Source organism: Capricornis sumatraensis, chromosome 8, assembly GCF_032405125.1.
Source record: "Capricornis sumatraensis isolate serow.1 chromosome 8, serow.2, whole genome shotgun sequence".
Classification (NCBI taxonomy): Eukaryota; Metazoa; Chordata; class Mammalia; order Artiodactyla; family Bovidae; genus Capricornis; species Capricornis sumatraensis.
Window position 1 is genome coordinate 93126164 of NC_091076.1, and position 16585 is coordinate 93142748.

Consider the following 16585-nt stretch of genomic DNA (forward strand, 5'->3'; position numbering starts at 1 on the left):
CAAGATTAGGTTTCTGCATTGTAAATCATTTGATTCTGGACCAGGATATTATCCATATATATATCCATGGTTGTTCTATCCAACCCAAGCTCCTCTTTTCTGTTTAAATTTGACTTGCTACATCAATAGACTGTACAAATTCATCCCTTGGAGTCCAGTGTCTCTCACCATAACAGTGCATTCTACAATTTTACTGAGCCAAATCCTACTGTCTCATCATATGAATGTATGAGTGGTATTGACCAGGTCTGTTTCAAATATTAAAAATGTATGTGCGCTTTATCACATCTCATTATGACTAACAATGAGCTTTGGAGGTTTCCCCTGCAGAATATTTGGGTAATTCTTCATCTTAGAAAACTTTGGGGTTGATCCACTCTGAGATCTCCACACATATAATTTCTATTTATTGTGTGTGACCACTGATCTTGATCCATCTTTCCTGTTCTTGGTACAATTTCTACCTTTTTCCAGAACTATCCATCTCCCATTAATTTCTTGTGGTCACACTTTGCTAACTACACAGTAAAAAATGTATAAGCCTACTAATTTAATTTTAAAAATCCATATTTGTTGACACTCCTCTATTAATTAAAGCTAACATATTCTGGTATATTTATCCTTTTAAGAAATTATATGTCAACTTCTTTGTCTTGAGACTTTCACACATTCAACTCATTTCAGTTTAGTTCAGTTTAGTTCAGTTCAGTTCAGTCGCTCAGTCGTGTCCGACTCTTTGCAACCCCATGAATCGCAGCATGCCAGGCCTCCCTGTCCATCACCATCTCCCGGAGTTCACTCATACGTCCATCGAGTCGGTGATGCCATCCAGCCATCTCATCCTCTGTCAACTCATTTCAGTCAATCATAATTGTTTTTTTCTTTTTCAATGTCAAAACTGTTGCATTTTAGTCAATGGCTTCCTTATCCTTCTACCATTACCTGTCTGAAACCTTTGTTTTCTAGCCCTATCCTAAGTTTTCCTTACTCCAGGATGCAGAGTCATCCTTCAAGAAGTCTCAGGTCATTTCAGTGAGAGTCAGGGGTTGGCAGAAGTGCACCTCTTAATGGAATGCAGTCAGAAAAACATATTTCTGTTAAAGGTCATGACTTCACAATGATTTTTCCAATTAAAATTACATTTTTTTCTAATGCAAAATTTTTTATTTTACCTACAGCATTTCTGCTTAAAGTTTGATTCCTTCACCCACAACATAATCGTACTTCCTTCTCTTTTTTGTTTCTCATATTCCTTGGCAACTACCAATCATGCCATCTCTTTGTTGACAGTCATGTCCATTGGCTTGGTCTCTTTGTTCTTGTTGACCAACCTGTCCTTTTACCACGAACAGCAGGAAATACACACCCACACACATGTACCCAGACTCACTGGCCAGGGCAGCATTCTTCTTGGAAGCAGCCTCCTGAAGCCAGCAATCCATTTAAGACAATGACTCCTTCTGGAGTAAAATCATAAGAGAGTTTCAGAGAATGTTTAGTTAATATTCTTTTTCACTGAGTTGACATTTGAGAAGCTGCCATTTGTTCTCAAAGGGTATTTTAACTCAACCTTAAAAGATCATAGTTTCGGCTCTTCCTGATTATAAAAGTATCACACATAGGAATTACAAAGAAGACTGTTTCCGTAAGAAGTGTTGGCAACTATGGAAATTATAAAGACGACAATAAGAGTCCTCCAACCTCATTACCCAGAAGCAACTCCTGCTAACATTTTGAAATAAGAAGTATGGAATGAAACTGAAAGAGCTGCTGAACTTTGGACAAACAGTTCATCAGATTCATTAGAGATTTCTCTAAAACTTTTTTTAATATGAGAAATATTAAGAGCAGGTTGGGTTGTTATGCTTTTTCTGTTATTATTATCTTCAACTTACAGAGTTGTAATGAAAAGTCATCATTCTGATTTAAAAGTTTGTACTCCAGTATTCTTGCCTAGGAAATCCCACGGACAGAGGAGCCTGGTGGGCTACAGTCCATAGGATCACAAAAGAGTTGGGTCACGACTTAGCAACTAAGCAACAACGAAATGGATTAATAGACCTTAAAGGAAAATGCAAAATTGAAAAAGTTTGTCCTTTCATGAGAAAACATCTCCTGAGTTAAAATGCCCTTCCAATAAAAACAGCAGAACAAAAACTGTGGGGTCCAAAGGTCTCAGAATTTCCCTAATTTTTTTCTTTTTTGTTTAATATACTTTGTTTTCAGGTAGTTAAACTTAGTCAACTGTCCCATAAAAATCAGAAGACCTCTCTGATGTCTAGCTGGATAATTACAAACCTACTTTTTAATTAAAAAAATTAAAAGTTTAAGGGACTTCGCTGACATTCCAATGATTAAGATTGTGAGCTTTCACTGCAGGGGACACAGGTTCAACCCCTGGTCAGGGAAACTAGAGTCCACATGCCTTGAGGTGCGGCCAAACAAATACATGAATAAAACTTTAAGATCTAAGCTTACTTAGGTTCATTTTCCAAGAGAAAAGAATGGGGAAAGCTGAACTCTAGGCATGATATCCAGGACTGCTGTCAGCAGGGAAGCGTGGGAACAGACACACTGTGCTTGCATCCGTGTGCGCTATGTCACTTCAGTCCTGTCCGACTCTTTGTGACCCTATGGACGCCCACCAGTTTTCTCTGTCCGTGGGATTCTCTAAGCAAGAGCAGTGGAGTGGGTTGCCATGCCCTCCTCCAGGGGATCTCCCCGACCCAGGGATCGAACCTGTGTTTCTTAGGTTTCCTGCAACGGTAGGCTCTAAATAGCAGGTGGGTTCTTTACACTAGCGCCAGAGCTCCCCAAGTACCCCTGCTGTCCTGACACCTCCTTGGGGACCCCCCTTAACTCAGCCACAGCACTGAAGAGCACAGCAAGGCCCCCCAGGATTCTGCTCCTGCCCCTCTTGGATCGACACCATCCTTCAAGGCCAGGAGTGGCCCTTTATCCCTCTCTCTCCCTCACTCCCACATCCAGTGAGTCAGGAAATCCCAAGGGCTCTCTAACTTTAGAAGTGTATCCAAAACCCACCTTTTCCCATCTGCAGGAGGAACGGGAAGAAGCAAGGGGGTCTGTCAGGGAGCTGATGTTGTCGTCCAGGTCAGAGAAGATAGCATCAGCCCCCTGACAGACCCCCTTGCTTCTTGCCATTCCTCCTGCAGTGTTTTTCCATCAGAACAGCCATAGCGATTTTGGGGGGAGCGGGAGATGCACGGGGTCTTCACTGTGGCCTCCAGGGGCTTCTCTGTAGTTTCGGTGCTCTGACTTCTTGTCTAGTTGAGGTGCACAGGCTTAGTTGCCCTGGAGCATGTAGGATCTTACTAACAGTTCCCTGACCAGGGATGGAACCCGAGTCCCCTGCATTGGAAGGTGGATTCTTAACCACTGGACCACCAGGGAAGTCCCGATAGTGATTATTTTAAATTGAAAGCCAGACTCTGGGCCTTTGTGCTTAAGATGCTTCAGTGGGTGGGATGTCATTCAGAGTAAGAACTGCACTCCTCCTGGTTTGGTGGCAGTCGAAGGGGGGGAGTGGGGGGGTGGGGGGAGGGACAAAGGACCTCATCTTGTTCCTCTGCTTCCCCTACAGCCCCCACTCCTGCCACCGTGGCTCCTTGAGGTCCCTGGAGCAGATCAGGCGCACTTCAGCCTGAGGGCTTGGCAACAGCTCCTCCCCTGCCCCCATGCCCTACCCTCAGATACCCACCCACCTGATGCTCTCATCTCTGTCGAATCTTTGCTTGAATCTCATCTTCTCAACAAAGCCTTCCATGGACATCCGATTTAAAATTTCCATTCCATATTTTTCTCTCCCCGTTCTCACCCTCTGCATTCCTAATCCTCTTCTTTCCTGCTCCCTTTCTTTCATTTTCTCTTACTGATTAGATTCATTGTTTCTGATGTGTCCGCATTACTAAAAGATAATCTCTACTAGGGCAGGAACTGTTTTGTTCACTGGTGTATCCCAAGCACCTAAAATAATGCCTGGCACACAAAGGCACTCAATAAATACTTGTTGAAAATGCTTAGAGCTCACGCCATAGCAATTGGTAAATAATTTGAATATATCACATAAAAAGATCCTGTGAAACTAGCCTATAAAAAGCAGTCAAAGGAAAAAGAAATAACAAAGTGCATCAGGGGAAACACTTGTGGTTAGCAACTATTATAAAGCCAAAATGACGCTTCACAAAATTAGAGCATCCATCAGTCCCCCTATCCCCACTCCCACCCCAAATTACCTGGCTGAAGGAGGCATGGCCTTCGTGGTATAGAAAATACTGCTCTTTCTGCTACTTCAGTTCTCAGAATCATTTATAAACTATATCCTGCTTTATTTTCAGTCCATGACTTTCTTGAACAGTGTGTCTCTGTGACATTTTTTATTTTAGATGTTTCGAATCAGCTCTTGGAAGATTTCATAGTTCGTTGTCACGTAAAGCAGCTTTTCTTTCCTTGCAGTTCTCAGTTTCAATTTCTTACATCCTATTTTTTTCTCTTTCTTGAATTCTTCTCTTGTTTGGCTGGAGTTGATCCAACACACCAAAGCAAATTGTTTGTTTGTTCCAGAAAGGGAACACAAGCGGTAACCTTGCTGAGTTCTTGTCTGTCGAACAGTATCCCCGTTTTGTTCAGGTCTAGAATTTTGACAAGTTTATATTCCAGGTGATTACTGACGCCATCAGAGGCCAGTCTGCAGCCACAACTTTCTGCACACGTTACCCAAGCTCCCTCTGTATTCTCGGAGACTCCTTTCTCACAGTGGCTGTGAAATCACATCGAAACTGTTGAAGCCAGCTCTCCAAGATGGATATATTCTATCCTTGTCAGAAGTAGTGAGCAAGTTGAATGTGTGTCCATTACGTTATGAGTTCATTAGCCTATCTTCCCATAAAAGCCTGCTGTAAAGGATTTTATAAAAATTGGTCTTACAAAGCAAATTAGCTTAGAGCAAAGGTAACTAAAATAGCCAGAAATACAAAATGTTGCTGTTGTTTTTTGTCAATAATCAAGATGTGAAGGGGACTTCCTTGGTAGTCCAGTGGCTAAGACTCTGCACTCCCAATGCAGGGGGCCCGGGTTGGACCCTTGTCTGATCCCTGGTTGGGGGACTAGATCCCACATGCCACAACTAAGACCCAGTGCAACTAAATAAATACAAATAATTAAAAAAAAAAAAAGACATGAAAAGGGCTGTAGGGAGTCAAGAAGCTGAAAAAAAAAATGAGTTAAAGATGCAGAATTTCAGGAAGACTGAGAAAATTTGAGAGATGACCTGGAGGTAACATTCAAGCCTCAGCTTTTAAAAAGATGAAAAAAAGAAAAAATATCCCTTGTTGTCTTGCAGTAGCCCTTGATAACATCAATATAGAGGAATTCAGAGGTGTGGCGAGGGGAACCTGGGAAATGGGAATAACAAATGCTATTTTCTTTTTTGTGTGTGTTTGTTACATAAATTAAGTCATTTATTATTGGCTAGCCATGTTTCAGATGGTGAAACTTCTACTCGCCTTGGTATATGCCTCCCGTCGTCTCGTGGCAGACGTGACTGTGACTGCAGATGTGGGCTTAGAGGCACCAACAGCTACCATTTTCATACAGGAACCACAGTGCCACATCGCCACAACTCAGCTCTTCATTTCAGTTTCCTCTCCAGAAGGAGCAAGTGTGCTTGGTGTGCTGGCTGATGGTGATTTTCTTCACCATTCTTCCCAGGGAGGCATCAAAACAAGTCCCATATTTACCGATGACTCTGAACTTCTTAGGGTGTTTAGCCTCATCATTGCCAACTAAGCCTGAGCCCAGAGAGCTGGATGCCATTTTCTGGATTAAGTTAGGATTCAGCACTATTCAGAATCTCTAGTCTTGGTGGAATCAAGGGCATAAAATATCAAGCATCAACTTGACCAGGGCAGTGCTGTGCTTAGTCATTCAGTCGTGTCTGACTTTTTGCAACCCCATGGACTGCAGCCCACCAGGCTCCTCTGTCTATGGGGGTTCTCCAGGCAAGAATACTGGAGTGGGTTTTCATGCCCTCCTCCAAGGGATCTTCCCAACCCAGGGATCGAACCCAGTTCTCTCGCATTGCAAGCAGATTCTTTCCCATCTGAGCCACCAGGGAAGCCCAGAGAAGGGTTAAAACTCCCCAAAACACAAATGACAAATCCTTTCCAGAAGCCTGCACTTGTCTCTTGATTCCCTGTTGGCTTCTTGAGAACTGACTGCTCCATGTCCCACACACAAGATCTTCAGAAGCCGCAAGGGACCACAATGTGGAGCAGTCTGGCTGAATCAGCCCGGGCCCCTTTTATCTTTTTCCTGGCAGAGGCCTGGGCAACCCTAGGCTCACAGCACCCTCTGCTGTCAAATTCCAGAAACGGTGCCTTGGTGTTGAGACCGAGACTGCTAGAGGGCTCTGGTCTGGGGCGAAGAAGCAAATGACAAGAGCAGAAATTCAAAATTAGTTTTCATGCAAAACTTCAGGATGAGTTAATCTTGGTGGTAACAAGCAGCAAAGACACAGCCAAAGAAAATGGGACAGCGGAACTTTTCCAGCAAGACGGCTTTTCAGTCTTTTCCAAAGCTGAATGGAAATCCCGGACTCACCCACACCAGGAGCCAAAAGAGGCCAAGTACACTTTTTCGAGCACCATTTGTAAAACACATAGAATGTTGTCTTCGTAGAAATCGAACCCAGAGTAACAGAAAGGAGGAGACAGACAAGCTTAGCATTAAATGTAGGGAATTGGGGGCTTCTCTCTTGGACCCTGTAAGAATAAACTCCTGGCTTTCAGCATGATAATGTATGTACCTGCCCTAACAGAGGTGAAATTAAAGGCTACGTGGCAACATTGTAATGGAAGGTTTTCACTTCTATTTATAGCTTGTTTATTTGATCCTTTTTCCTTGCCAAAAGTACCAGACAGCCTTAAGATCCTTAAATGCCCCTGTCCTGAAATCACTTATTTAACCATAAGAGAGATGCTAGTTTATAAAAGATATCGGATATATATGTATACGTGCTAAGTCCCTTCAGTTGTGTCAGACTCTTTGCGACCCTATGGACTGTAGCCCTCCAGGCTCCTCTGCCCCTGGGATTTCCCAAGTAAGAAATGCTGGACTGGGTTTCTGTCCCCTCCTCCAGGGGATCTTCCCAACCCAGGGATTGAACCTGTGTCTCTTACATCTCCTGGCAGGCAGTTTCTTTACCACGAGCCACCTGGGAAGCCCTATATATATATAAATATATACATAATTTGCATGCTCTTTTAAAGTATATTACTAGTACTTATAGGCATGCATGCTAAGTCCCTTTATTCATGTCTGACTCTGTGCGGCTCCATGGACAGAGGAGCCTAGTCAGCTACAGGCTCCTCTGTCCATAGGCTTCTTCAAGCAAGAATACTGGAGTGGCATTATTAGAGGAATGCAAATCAAAACCACAATGAGGTACCACTTCACACCAGTCAGAATGGCTGCGATCCAAAGATCTGCAAGCAATAAATGCTGGAGAGGGTGTGGAGAAAAGGGAACCCTCCTACACTGTTGGTGGGAATGCAAACTAGTACAGCCACTTTGGAGAACAGTGTGGAGATTCCTTAAAAAATTGCAAATAGAACTACCTTATGACCCAGCAATCCCACTGCTGGGCATACACACCGAGGAAACCAGAATTGAAAGAGACACATGTACCCCAGTGTTCATCGCAGCACTGTTTATAATAGCCAGGACATGGAAGCAACCTAGATGTCCATCAGCAGATGAATAGATAAGAAAGCTGTGGTACATATACACAATGGAGTATTACTCAGCCGTTAAAAAGAATACATTTGAATCAGTTCTGATGAGATGGATGAAACTGGAGCCGATTATACACAGTGAAGTAAGCCAGAAAGAAAAACACCAATACAGTATACTAACACATATATATGGAATTTAGAAAGATGGCAATGATGACCCTGTATGCAAGACAGCAAAAAAGACACAGATGTGTATAACGGACTTTTGGACTCAGAGGGAGAGGGAGAGGGTGGGATGATTTGGGAGAATGGCATTGTGACATGTATACTATCATGTAAGAATCGAATCGCCAGTCTATGTCCGACGCAGGATACAGCATGTTTGGGGCTGGTGCACGGTGATGACCCAGAGAGATGTTATGGGGAGGGAGGTGGGAGGGGGATTCATATTTGGGAACGCATGTACACCCGTGGTGGATTCATGTCAATGTATGGCAAAACCAAAACAGTATTGTAAAGTAAAATAAAGTAAAAAAAAAAAAAAAAAAAGAATACTGGAGTGGGTTGCCATCTTTCCTCCAGGGGATCTTCCCAACCCAGGGATTGAACCTGAGTCTCTTATATCTCCTGCATTGGCAGGTGGGTTCTTTACCACTAGTACTTATATAACTACTTACTAATATATTCAGTTCAGTTCAGTCCCTCAGTCGTGTCCGAGTCTTTGCGACCCCATGAACGCAGCACGCCAGGCCGCCCTGTCCATCATCATCTCCCAAAGTTCACTCAGACTCACGTCCATCAAGTCCGTGATGCCATCCAGCCATCTCATCCTCGGTCGTCCCTTTCTCCTCCTGCCCCCAATCCCTCCCAGCATCAGAGTCTTTTCCAATGAGTCAACTCTTCGCATCAGGTGGCCAAAGTACTGGAGTTTCAGCTTTAGCATCATTCCTTCCAAAGAAATCCCAGGGTTGATCTCCTTCAGAAGGGACGGGTTGGATCTCCTTGCAGTCCAAGGGACTCTCAAGAGTCTTCTCCAACACCACAGTTCAAAAGCATCAATTCTTCGGTGCTCAGCCTTCTTCACAGTCCAACTCTCACATCCATACATGACCACAGGAAAAACCATAGCCTTGACTAGATGGACCTTAGTTGGCAAAGTAATGTCTCTGCTTTTGAATATGCTATCTAGGTTGGTCATAACTTTTCTTCCAAGGAGTAAGCGTCTTTTAATTTCATGGCTGCAGTCACCATCTGCAGTGATTTGGGAGCCCCCAAAAATAAAGTCTGACACTGTTTCCACTGTTTCCCCATCTATAGATATGCTGCTGAGAGGCCGTACCACATGGTGGGTAGGTAGATGAATTCAAGAGCCAGATTGCTGGTTCAACGTTGTGCCATGCCAGTTACTAGCTGTGTGACCTCAGGCAAGCTCCTTATCTCTCTGTGCCTCTGTATCCTCATCTCTAGTAACAAACTGTAGAAATGATCCCTGAAAGTATAATCTTTTTATCCTCATCTCTAAAGAGGATGACCATGTGATCATCTCATGGAGTTGTTTTGAGAATTGAACAAGTAATATTTATAAAGTGCTTAGAACCATGTCTGGCAGAACCATATACATTTAATACCAACTGGTAATTAAGCAATACTAAACAACAATAAAATAAAAATTAGGCGGTGGCACTGAGGTCTGCCTTTCACTATTTTTTAAATATTTATGTATTTTTTTAATTTTGTTGCGTGGGATCTTCGATCTTCATTGAGGTAGGCAGGATCTTTAGTTGCAGCATATGGGATCTAGTTCCCTGACCAGGAATTGAACCCCAGACCACTCCCTTGAGAGCACAGAGTCTTAGTTACTGGACCACCAGGAATTCCCCAGCCTTTCACTATTTGGAATTGCAATTAGCAGGGGTTTTTTTTAATCAAGTGTAACTTCCTTGTATTCATGAGATCTTTTTCAGACTATGTTTTTATCACCCTCTTTTTGCTGGGGTGTAACAAAGCATTTACCTTCTGTTAGTGGGGAGGGAGGGGAGCCTATGGGGACCAGAAGAGGCCTAGAAGTGGTGGGAGAGACTCATTTGGATGAAGAGCAACACAAGCTTCATGTCTTATTTTTTGCCTCCTTCTTATAACAGCCACATAAAAGGTACCAAAGTATGTGTGACTCTGACGAATTAATCCATCAGCCTCTTTAAGACCCCGGTCTTCTTCTGGGGCTGAGGACAGTTTGAAGTCCAGAATTTCATATAAAGAAGGAGCTTAGCAGTGACCATCTGGTTGCAAGGGAAACTAGCTGAGTTGTCTTAGAACAAACCAGCTTGGGAAATTCCCTGGTGGTCTAGTGGTTAGGGCTCAGGTGCTTTCACGGCCAAGGGCCTGGGTTCAATCCTTGGTCAGGGAACTAAGGTCCCACAAGACACACAGCACAGCTCCCCAGAAAAACCAAAAGAAACTAGTTTTCTTTGCCTATGAAGTGCTCTGCTGTGTTGAAATGACCTGGATGCTGGTGCCCAGGAGAGACTCCAGTCTTCCCAAGCCTCTGTTGTCACTGCTACAACCCTCCTTGCTTCTCTCCCCACCATTTTTCTCTCTTCTTCACCCTACTCCTTTCCTCTTTGTCTTAACAGAATGTATAATTTTACATTTATTTGCTTCTCTCCTTTAAAATGTCATTGAGAACAGTGATCACAGCTGTATTGTCCACTAGTGTGACCCAGTTCTCAGCAGTGTCTGGCACTCGCTACACTCTCAGTGAGTATCTCTTGAATATCTGAACAAATGAATTCTGGGATTGTTTATTATATGTCCAAACCAACCATAACAACAAGGAACTTTCATGGGGGTCTAGTAGCTAGGATTCCATGCTCCCAATACAGGGGGCTCGGGTTCGACCCTTGGTCAGGGACCGCATGCTGCAACCAAGAGCTCTCATGTCACAAGTGAAAGATCCTAGATGCTGCAATGAAGGTCAAAGATCCTGAGTGCCACAACTAGGACCCAGCATGACCAAATAAATAAATATTAAACAACAACAACAAAAAATGAGTTGGGCTTCCCTGGTAGCTCAGCTGGTAAAGAATCCGCCTGCAATGCAGGAGAACCCGGTTTGATTCCTGGGTTGGGAAGATTCCCTGGAGAAGGGATAGGCTACCCACTCCAGTATACTTGGGCTTCCCTGGTGACTCAGCTGGTAAAGAATCCTCCTGCAATGGGGGACCCCGGTTTTGATTACTGGGTTGGGAAGATCCCCTGAAGAAGGGAACTGTTACCCACTCCAGTATTTTGGCCTGGAGAATTTCATGGACTGTATAATCCATGGGGTTGCAAAGAGTCGGACATGACTGAGCAACTTTCACTTTCAAACAACAACAACAAAAACAAGTCAAGCGACATGGAAGAAAGAGGGAATTTTATTTTCGCAGAGGGAAGGTTTGATTCTGAAACACTTGGCTTTCAGCTTGGTGTTTGAGGATGAGCAGGGATGTTTACAGGAGGTCTTGGCTGCAGGTAGCTTCTGCAGGGAGTTCACGGAAGGGCTCAGCAGAAGACAGAGAATGCTCTCAGTTAGTGCCTCTTCTGCCCTGGACCCAGGCTCAGGTCAGTTTGCCAAGACCCGCTCTTGTTCCTTGACCTTGAGAGCCAGGCACTCTGCCAGCAGTAGTCTGCACAGAAGGTACAGACCTTTCTGGAAAAAAAAAAAAGGGAGAAAATGTCTCTATCACTCGTTCCCAAATAACCCTAGTTGCCCTCTGTCAAGGGCTCTTTAGTCATAGCTTGGATCCAATTCAGGAAAGGAATGGGCGACATAGAAGCTTTCTGCATGAGTGTTTCATTAGGGTATGTTGAGCTGCCTGTTTCCCAGCAGGGCCTTGAAGTTTATTTAAGTTCTTATGAAGGGAAAGACCTGGCATTCTAGCATAGCTTGGCCGACTCTCTGGTTTCCACTCAAGACTAAAGGGTGGGGTGCAGCTATAGAACATTTAGGCTGTCTCCTGCCCTGTGTCTGGCTTTCATCTGATGTCTTTTGTCTCTCATACTAAAATCTGATCCGGCACCTAAACGTGCATGCATAATTACAAAGGCGACCCTCACCTGGGTGTGAGCTGCAACATCTGTGTCTTCAGCAATTTATGGGTACTTGAGTCATAAAACCTTCTGAGCCCAGAGCCCCTTCTCACTATTTCTATGCTGTAAAAGTGGATTCTAGGGACTTCCCTGATGGTCCAGTGGTTAAGACTTCGCCTTCCAATGCAGGGGGTGCAGGGTGGGTTCGATCCCTGATCAGGGAGCTAATTTCACGGGCCTCATGGCCAAAAAACCCAAAACGTTAAACAGAAACAATATTGTAACAAGTTTAATAAGACTTTAAAAATGGTACAGATGGGAAAAAAAAAAAAAGTGGATTCTAACAATGTTCCAGAATATACAATCTATGTGTATGTATGGGTACCTAAAACTCTACCACATTTTATGCTAATTAATACCTATTATTCTCTTGGTCCTCTTTTAATGTTACTCTAATAAATGTTTAAACTCACTCTGCTTGATTTTCTGGTGAACCCCACAAAAGATAACCCATCCCTTCCCTTGAATATAAACTGTTCCTCTCCCTGGGGCGTTGGACTAGGGCCCCTCTGACAGGCATGAATGACATCACTGGCTCCAAAACTCCTGCTTTATTTTCCCTTCCTTCATACAACTAGTTAGTGTTTTCATGGAATTTGCTCAAATGTTGATGCACTTTCCTAATTGAGTTCTTTCTTTCTGAGGACATAGTGTTTATATCCCCACTTGCAGGTCAAGAAATTGAAAGTCAAAGAGAGTCTCAGCAGGGAAACCAGACACCCTGGGTTTTCCCGGAGACCATCCTGGTTTATGGGGGGGCTTCCCAGGTGGCACTAGTGGTGAAGAACCCGCCTGCCAATGCAGGAGACGCCAGAGATACGGGTTTGATCCCTGGGTTGGGAAGATCCCCTGTAGTAGGAAATGGCAACCCACTCCAGTATTCATGCCTGCAGAATCCCATGAGCAGAGGAGATTGGCAGATTACGGTTCATAGGGTTGCAAATAACTTAGTGACTTAGCACGCAGGCATACATCCTGCTTTGTGACTGTGGCTCCGGAGAGATGTGTAGAGCAACCCTTTCACTCTTAGAAATACACAAGTTTGGGGACTTCCCTGGTGGTCCAGTGGCTAAGGCTCTGGGCTCCCAGTGAAGGGGGCCCAGGTTCAATCCCTGGTCAGGGAACTGGATCCTACATGTGGCAACTAAGGTTTCGAATGCCAAAACTAAAGATGCCCCATGATGCAACCAAGGCCCAGCACAGTCAAATAAATAAATAATTTTTTAAAATTCCTTAAAAAAACAGTGCCCAACTGTTGTTTTTTAACGATATGGATAGTAAATGATATGGTCTAGTCTACATGATCAGAACTCACCTGAGTGGTGGCAAGCAGAGGCAACCCCAGTCCACTGCTCTTTTTAGTATGCCCCGAGGAAACAGAAATATAAAGGGATAGAGGGAGATGACACACACAAGAAAATGAACTCACTTGGGAATTCCCTGTGGACTAGTGGTTAGGACTCTGCACTTCCATTGCAGGGGCCCTGGGTTTGATCCCTGGTCAGGGAACTAGGATTCCAACAAGCCACACAGCCAAGCAAAACAAGACAAAATGATTCCACCTGGGTCTCTGCTCAAGGGAATCCTGCCTGAGTCCTTCTAAAAGTAAGGAGCCTTCTGTGAAGCAAATAATATTCCCCCAACTCTCATCAAAGATTCCATTTTGTACTGCATAACTTTTACACTATGTTGTTTTTTTTTTTAACATGACACTCATTTAGTTGAGAAAAGCAAGATGCAGAGGGGTGTACAGTGCGTTTCAAAAGAAGGAAGATTTATATCCATCTATTAAAAAAAATACTACCAGCTGATAGATAAGAAATTAGTGGTTGTCCCTGGCAGGGAAAATTGGGCAGGGGCAGGGTTGGAAAAAGACTTTTAGAAAACACATTTTGAGGGCTTTCCTCGTGATCCAGTGGTTAAGACACCGCACTTCCCATGCAGGGTACATGGGTTCAACCCCAGGTTAGGGAACTAAGACCCCACAGGATACACAGTGAGACAAAAAAAAAAAATTGTTTTAATGCCTTTCATGCCCCTCAGCAGCCTACTGATGCAACATCAATGCCCAAATTTTGCCTCTGGCCACTTCCCTGCAGCCTACTCTCCCACTCCTCTGCCTCCTGGCTCCAGCTGAAGTCTCAGGCTCCAGACTCTGATCCCTGACAAGTAGGCTGCCTTGTGGCTTTCAGTCTTACCAGATAAACTGTTTTAACTTCTTTCATTTGGGGAGAAAACTAATTGGATACCATCGTTCTCTACTTAGGGGCTCTTAAAACATGGAAAAATGTTATTCCCCACCAGAGCTGAATCTACCCTGAACTTTTTGGAGGTGTATCACACACACATGTAAGCACAGAACCTCATCAGGAGACTCAGGATTGAACCATAAGTTTGATTTGAAGGACCAGCACAGACACCATAACTGAGTGCCCCGTGATGGAAAACACAAGTGGTTGGGGGAGGGATTTGTTTATGCTTTGAAATGGAATGGCACATCAAAAAATTTCTTATTGGACTTCCTTAGCAGTCCAGTGGATAAAACTCTTGTGCTTCCAAGGCAGGAAGCACAGGTTTGATCCCTGGTTAGGGAACTAAGCTCGGTGGTAAAGAATTCACCTGCAATCAAGAGCCACAGGAGATGCAAGTTTGATCCCTGAGTCAGGAAGATCCCCTGGAGGAAGTATTCTTGCCTGGAGAATTCCCATGGACAGAGGAACCTGGCAGGCTACAGTCCATAGGGTCCCAAAGAGTTGGACAGGACTGAAGCGACTTAGCATGCACACTCAATTAATAGTATCCAAATGGTGCCATGGCTCCATAGGAACCCCTCAGGGACGTCCTGAGTGCCTTCAAAACTCCATGCCTCCACTTCCTTTCCCAGCCAGACCAATACAGCTTTCTTTCGTCCATTTCTGAATTGGGCTATATGTAAGGCTCATGAAGAAAAGCTTCGTTTAAACTAAAGACAAAAGTCTAGAAGCCACTGCACTAGGCAACCACTCAGTTCCTTCCAGCCAAATTCGATGACGCTGTGCTCCCTGCCTCCGTATCTCTAGCAAAACAGTAGCAGAACTTCTTCATGTGGGAATTTCACCTGAATAAACTTGTGGTGTGAACCAGAAGATGGACATCTAGTCTCAAGCTATTTGCTGATAGTTCCTGGGTTCAAGGGAAGATCCCCTGGAGGAGGGCATGGCAATCCACTCCAGTATTCTTGCCTAGAGAATCCCAAGGACAGAGGAGCCTGGCGGGCTACAGTCCATGGGTGGCAGAGTTGGAATGACTAAAGCGACTTAGCATGCATACACGCACGCTGGGTTCAGAGGAAGCTTCCCTTGGGCTCAGTCATAGCTCTCATATAACTAGGAAAGCACATGAGGTGCCTGCATCCAAATCCATCCACAGCAGCCTCATCCAGGAATGCGGCTCACCGGGGGGTGGCAGAAGGCCAACTGCTCCTACTGTGACAATCAATTCTCGATTTGCAGGTAAAGAGGAACAGAACATTGCTGCTGCTGCTGCTGCTGCTAAGTTGCTTCAGTCGTCTGAATCTGTGTGACCCCATAGACGGCAGCCCACCAGGCTCCACTGTCCCTGGGATTCTCCAGGCAAGAACACTGGAGTGGGTTGCCATTTCCTTCTCCAATGCATGAAAGTGAAAAATGAAAGTGAAGTCACTCAGTTGTGCCCGACTCTTAGCGACCCCATGGACTGCAGCCTACCAGGCTCCTTCATCCATGGGATTTTCCAGGCAAGAGTACTGCAGTGGGTTGCCATTGCCTTCTCCGGAACAGAACATTAGGTAATCAAAAATGACCTGTTGCTAGATCATCTCTAGGAATCCATACAGTGCTTTTTAAAACATTTCTCGCTAGGCTGGATCTTCACTGCTACACTCAGGCTTTCCCTGGCCGCAGTCAGTGGGCTTCTCATTGTACTGGCTTCTCTTATTGCAGAGCATGGGCTCCAGTGCATGACTGCAAAGTTGTGCTCACAGGCTTAGTTGCTCCTTGGCATGTAGAATCTTCCCGAACCAGGGATCAAACCCGTGTGCCTTGCGTTGGCAGGTGTTCTTAACCACTGGACCACCAGGGAAGTCTCACAAAGTGCTTTTTTGAGCATGTACTGCCATGTTACCAGTGAGAAAAGGGAAGGTTGAAAAGGCAAGGTAACTTTCCTAAGTGAGTAAATGACAGAATCAGATTTTTTTTTTTAGTTGTATTCTTAAATTGTGAACTAACCCCATGGAATAAAACATAAATGCAGGCCATAATGCAAAATTATTTAGCAAAGTGAAGTGTAAATCAGTCAGTCAAGTCTGACTCTGCAACTATATTGTCCATGGAATTCTCCAGGCCACAATACTGGACGGGTAGCCTTTCCTGTCTCCAGGGGATATTCCCAACCCAGGGACTGAAGCCAGGTCTCCTGCATTGCAGGCGGATTCTTTACCAGCTGAGCCACCATTAATAAGCAAAAGCCTATGTAAATGCCACCCAAGTCAAAAAACAGAATGTTGTCAGCATTCGAGAAACCACTCTTCCACCCACCCCCGCCTTGGGTCTCTGCTCTGTCCTGCTTCACTCCCTCCCCAGAGGTAAAAAATGCTGTCCTGACTTTAATCAATTTCTTGCTTTTCTCTATAGTTTAACCACCTGTAGGTGCACAAAGCCAGCATTTCTACTCAGGTCTGTGAAAAT